The sequence below is a fragment of the Dromaius novaehollandiae genome, chromosome 6 (assembly GCF_036370855.1).
Source record: "Dromaius novaehollandiae isolate bDroNov1 chromosome 6, bDroNov1.hap1, whole genome shotgun sequence".
Classification (NCBI taxonomy): domain Eukaryota; kingdom Metazoa; phylum Chordata; class Aves; order Casuariiformes; family Dromaiidae; genus Dromaius; species Dromaius novaehollandiae.
This window is the reverse complement of record NC_088103.1, coordinates 11,808,317-11,814,316: the sequence shown is the minus strand read 5'-3', so window position 1 is coordinate 11,814,316 and position 6,000 is coordinate 11,808,317. Positions and strand designations below refer to the sequence as shown.

General features: G+C 37.2%; 1 long non-coding RNA gene across 2 annotated transcripts in view; it reads left to right on the top strand.

The window, feature by feature from the left end:
• The first annotated feature begins 432 nt into the window (after nt 1-432).
• The window catches only part of LOC112997110 (uncharacterized), a 79,716-nt gene continuing 74,148 nt past the window's right edge, over nt 433-6,000 (top strand). For both annotated transcript variants that reach the window (XR_010389835.1, XR_003262622.2), the window contains exon 1: nt 433-549. This is a non-coding gene — a long non-coding RNA (uncharacterized LOC112997110). The remainder of the gene's footprint in view (nt 550-6,000) is intronic.

The following is a 6,000-nucleotide window of genomic DNA, read 5'->3' as shown; positions in this document are numbered from 1 at the left end:
CGTCAACCCCTAGCAGCACTCTCTACCTGTTCATATGCCTACTTTATAGTTCTTTCTACCTCCATGGTCCTTAATGGCAGCCAGTTTACAGCAGAAATAAAGTGTTGCAGAGTATATGGAGTGCACTGCCTGTGCCGACAGAGATGTGGTCTTGCGTCTTTGACTTTGTGTCTCATATTTTCCAGAGGCATGCACCAACAGTCAGCTCACCAGATCTATTTGAGGCTTTTTGATAGATTTGCTCTATACTGCTATTTTCTGGTATACACAGCTCCTCAGTGAAGGTAACATAATATAACAACTGAAGCACCCGCTGGCCAGTAACCAATCTGTTGTGCCTCTCTGTCACTCAAGTAGAACTCCATTAAACTATCAGCTTCTGTTTTGAGTATTCACATGTGAAAACAGATTTTCTCTCTCATATTCACAGGTTTGACAGAGAGCAAAATATTTCCATTTCCCCCAGCAAACAGCTTGTCCTCACGTAACGACAGTTTTCCATCTGCAAGAACTGCCTTTTTGATTCCACGAACCACCTGAGGTGAAAATGTAAGTGATTTGCTTTTCTGTAAACCTGCCAAAAGTAAAATTATTTTGCCTGTAGCAAGAAAATGCTTTCATGCCACAGTATGCTCCAACTTTGCTAAAAGTTATATACTTCTGATTTTATCAGAAGAGAAGAATATCTGTAGTGTATCTCTTGACAAATCAACATATTCTGTCTTGAGTCCTGAGTCAAGACAACAGGTTTTGTTGGTAAGTTCAGGTTTCATATTCATTGAAGGCAGCTGTGATCAGTCAAAATATGCATCATTACTACCTTGAGCTTCTAAGTCACAGGTATGAGCCTGTCTGAAAAGCAGCCCCACTTCTGGAAATAAAGAGAAATATAGATAGGTATTTTAAGCTTCTTTGAAAGTGAGGGTATTTTTTATTTAGATTTCTAAATATAAATTTAAATGCCTAACTTTATGCATCTATGTTTGGAAATGTTTTGACCTGAAGAATCGTATACTAATTACATATATTCCAATTGGAGAAAGAGAGATTTGCAGACCAGGCAAAGGTAATATCGGAAGGAAACTGTTACAAAAAAATTTTGTTTCCTAAAAGAAAAAATAAATCTGTACTATAATATTTTGAGCAGTATCATTTTCTGACAGGCTCTGAGGCCAATATCAGGTATGATTACGTATTTTAAAATGATACAATATCATACTCTGTAATTAAAATGGACTTGTACATACTAATTCATATCTTCCACACACTGTGATTGTCTTTGCATTAGAAGATATTTAAGAAAAACATTACTAGGCCTGGGCGTTGCCAGCGGATTTGACAAGTTGTATCACGTCTTTAAACGTAGTGCAGCAGAATTCTGGATCCTTCTAAAAAACTTAATCCATTGTGTGACTCCACTAACTTCGAATATCAAGACTGCTGGCAGACTCTCTCAATTGCAAGCTGCAGGAACCTGCAAGCTCCTTTCTACAATGTGACATAAACAAATGACATTGATAAAGGATTTTCCTTCCCCATGGTTTGCAGTGTTTGGAATATGGTGATGTTTGGCATTGCTTGTTCCTTGACATGCATGCAGTGTACACACAAATCCTTCTGCCGTGATCCCTCTATGCGAAAAATCCTTGCCTTTTTCTGTTATTACCCAGGATAGGATCTCAAATGTTTCTGCTTACTGATGTTATTCCCTAGTTGGATGATGTCTGAATAGGCAAAGAAACCTTCTCAAACTCTCCTGTAGCCTTCTGAACTTTATAAAATATCTTTTCAGGGAGATTGATGCAGATGAAATGTAAAGTGAGAAAAAGCTGGATAGAAGATACCCAGATCTTCATCACAGTTAACTTCCTAGGAAAATAATCTTTCTCCCAGTGAAATCAATAAGAATAGGAGTGTCTCTGTTTATTTTTGCAGGGCTGGGAATAGGTTCAGTATGAAATAATAAACTTTGCCTGCTTGTTTTTGCTGGTTCCATTTTTGCTGGATGCATTTCATCAAGTAATGGACTATCAGCTACAGCCAATGAGCAAAGCCAGTCTATATTCTGAAAGCTAGCTATGGACTCAGTATTTTCCTTGTGACAGCTCTTTTAATTCCATGTTGTTTTGAAGTATTTTTAATCACAACAACAAGAAAAATAGTGTGAAAATAACATTATTCCACTAGCAAAATAACGTAAGAGTGTATAAAAGTCAGAGGCCATTCAAAAATTCTCTGTTGCTGAAGGAGACTCTCTTTAATAATGTACAATAAAGTTTAACACTTCGATAGCCTAAAAATTGACACTTGAATCATCTTAAAATAATACAGTAAGAGCTGTCCAGATACAGCCTGTGAACAATTGTTTGATACTGAGAGCACTGGAAAAAGTATTGCAATAACCCAAGTTATAACAAGCATTCAGAATTTCAAGATAAATCTGTGCAGTAGTGTTTACATGATAAACAAGGAGAGCAGTGTTAAATCATGTCTTGATTTCTATTCAATCAACTAAAATGTTCCCGAAATTTAAATATTTAGAAGAGAATATTGTTTCATGAGAAATTAACTTAAAGGGACCATTCCACATATTGATGTGTATTATCTGCATAAGTCATCTTGAAAATATTTCAAGTGCCACATTGGATACGAGCAAAGAGACATTACATTTTCTGTATAAAAGAATTATTAGACTGCAGCTTCAGATTGGGGCTGTGAATTTCTTGATTCTGCCCATAAATCATTTCAATAGAGAGGGAATACGCATTATTTCAAGCCAAGCCTTTAGAGAAATACACAGATGCTGTTGTCACATCCTTAAATGTTCTACAGGGAAAAAAAAAAGGTTCATCATTAAGAGAAGGAGAATCTCAACCTGAAATTTCTACTAGTAATAAAATCAGTAAGCTACTACTACCAAATTACAAAGTTCACAGGGTTTCTTCTTTGGAGCTGTAGGTCTAGATGACAGAATAACAGTGATGCAGCATTTTCCTTGGAAATGAGCAAGAGAGAAAACCATATAGATGAGAATTTAGGTGAAATAAACTTCCTGTGAGGATCCTTTAAAACTCAGCTGTTTTGACCTACTGCTAAACCAAATCATCTAATGCAGTTCCTAGCTCAGGACATAGTGGTTATAGCACTCGGAATAGTTGCCTCTCTACTTGCACAGTTTTACCCTGAAACTTGTTCCAGAATCAAAATGTAGAGGAACATCTGTGTAGCTCTCCTGTGAGTCAGGGGTGAGGGGGAGTATTTTCACAGTAGCACATGAAGGCAGCACAGTAAGCCTCCGCTGTTTAACTAAAGACAATATCAATGTGGCACCCGTTTACCATCACAGGGTCTGACTCTGTCAACTTGTCAATGCTTATGTAGCAATGGAAATTTAATGCCTTTATTGCAATTCCATTCCGGTCGATTCTTAACAACAAAAATGCTTCACAAATTGTTACAGCGCATGGTTCCAAATACATATAACCGATCTATAGATTAGCTTTCCAGCAACACTCAGTTACTTTCTGAAGTGCTTTGTAGAGGCATTTGAATTTGTAAATCTCCCTTAAAATATCAGCGCTACGGTTGTGTGGTGAAAGTCCACTTGCTTGGTCATCTTAAGTTGTTCTCATTTCTGTTTTCCTTTTAGGCAAAATGGCAAATTCATTATCCCTTATCTCCCCCCTTCTAGAAGCAGAAAAAACATATGGCTTAGTCTTCCTAAGTGTATACCCTTCTGGGGGACAATCCTGAGGCAGCTGAGAGCTGGACAAAATCCAGCAAAATCTGGACAAAATTACTGTCTGGAACCACAGATCATGTTCACATATTAATGGCAGCATCTAAAACTCTAAATCATGTTGTTTTCTTTATCTTTCTCTACACATCTTGCTGAAAATCCGTTATTTCTTCAACCACAGATTACATTAATACAGGCTTTGTAATTCTCACATTTATGTTGCACATAATATCTGAAAATTACAAACTATTTTTGCTCTGTTGGTACTGTTCTGCAGTTTAGCAGGGTAAAGTACCAAGGATCAGAGTCAGGCTCTTTGGCCTTTTTCATTAGTTACTTTCATATTTGAGTCTGTTTTTAATTACAACTGGTAGGTTAGAAATAATGAGAATTCATGTGCTCTATCTAAACCCAGACTTCACTACAGACAGCCCAAGCTCCACACTCTAAGCTCTACAGCTGCAATGTCAGTTGTATCATGCCTAGCAAAAATGAATTTGATCTTCATAATCATTTGTTCTGCAGGAGTATCCTGGCAGTGTCCGTGCCTTAAGAATCGAAGTCTGTTATGGGTACATAATCTTCTTAACAGTCATATTAAATAAATGAGTGCCATGTTTGCTCTCGTGGATCGGCACATGATTACTTGCTTCATTTGACCTAACTTTTCCAACTTATACCACAAGCCTAAAGAAAATTTAGTGCAATGTCTCCAGCATTTTTTAGTCCCTAAATGGTATTAATTTGTTCAGCTCTATTTTTTTTTCTATAACATCTTAAAGCACTTTCTTACTATAGCTAAAGAAAATCCAAACTGGAACTGAATGCTCACTCCTGAACTGCTGAAAAAACTAGAAACCTGCTGTTTGAAATACCTGCTTTGTACTCTACAGGTCTCATTCTGCCTTACAGATTTGGCAGTCACAGTTTACACTTTCATTTGCAGCAGAAGGATTAGCATCCTCATAAAGCATTGCTGTCATCAATCATAGCACTAGCAGATTACATATCCTTGAAAGGCTCTGCAGATAGCTGAATTTTGTGCTTGCTTTTCATAGTGCCTCAAGACTAGACTTCTTTCATTCAGTTCTTCATTTTCTCAGAGCTTTTTATTCAAGTATATTTCCAATATATCCTTATATAGCAAAGTTTGCAGGCTTTATGTTTGTAAAGCTGTCCTGGATTTGTCTTCCTGGGAATTAATTCATTTTCCCTATGTAAATAATGATCATATTAGTTTCTTCTGGCTTCAAGATCCATTTTTACTCTTTTCATCTTCCTGGTGTCCACATCTTATATTCCAGCTCCTCAAAAACTTACCTCTTCAGGTAAGAGATAGTTCCTTAACAAGACAACCCTACATACATGGATTTGGTGCTCATGAGTCCCTCCTAGTACCTTCCATTTGCAGATTCTTCATTCCAGTTTTTCTCAACTTTCTGTATCATACCCTAGTTCCTCTTCTAAGCTGTCTCTAGATGACTTCACAGCTAGTTGCTCTTTTATCTTGTTTTGCTGCCTCATCCTTTCTCCTCTTTCCCCTCAATTCCTCATACTCTCTCATAATAAACCTATTCCTCAGTTCATTTCTCTTCCATTAGCTTGTCTCTTTATCTAGTCCTTGTGTGCACATGTCTATTCGTGCATAGAGTAGGTACTTTTTCTCAACTTACTCATGTTCTGTATTTGAGGGTGCTGAAACAACAACTTAAATAAATTTGGGGTAAATCCGGAATCAATATGTCCACAGTAGAAAACACTTAAATAAACACTAATCACTTACTGGTGAGGCTATAGAGAGATCGAAAGATGCTACATTTCCTGAGTAACATTTCTCCATCCCCTAGATTCTCAGGCTTAGATGTGAAGCTACAGACTTTGAAAATCATTTAAAATGTTGAGAACAGAAGATTTTCTTTTTAGAATTTATTTTCCCTAGCAGGACAAAGTAATTTTGATTTGTGTGTTTTCAGTAGCTGTTTTCGATATTCCTGCAGTGGGCTGGTAGAGGAGATAGTGAGAAGAAAATAGCATGGCAAAGTCAGAGATGAAGCCTGCTGCTTTCACATACTTTGGCTAGAATCAGACTTTCTGACTGAGCTCAGACAGGAGAAACTTCTACTGACTGCATCTAGTCAGGGTTGCAGTTAATGTGAAAAAGGTCAGGAGAGTCTGCATTTAGCATGAGAGGAAAAGTTGTTGCATCTCATTCATGCCATTACTAGGTGCATGCTATTTTACATATCTTCTAGTGACTTGCA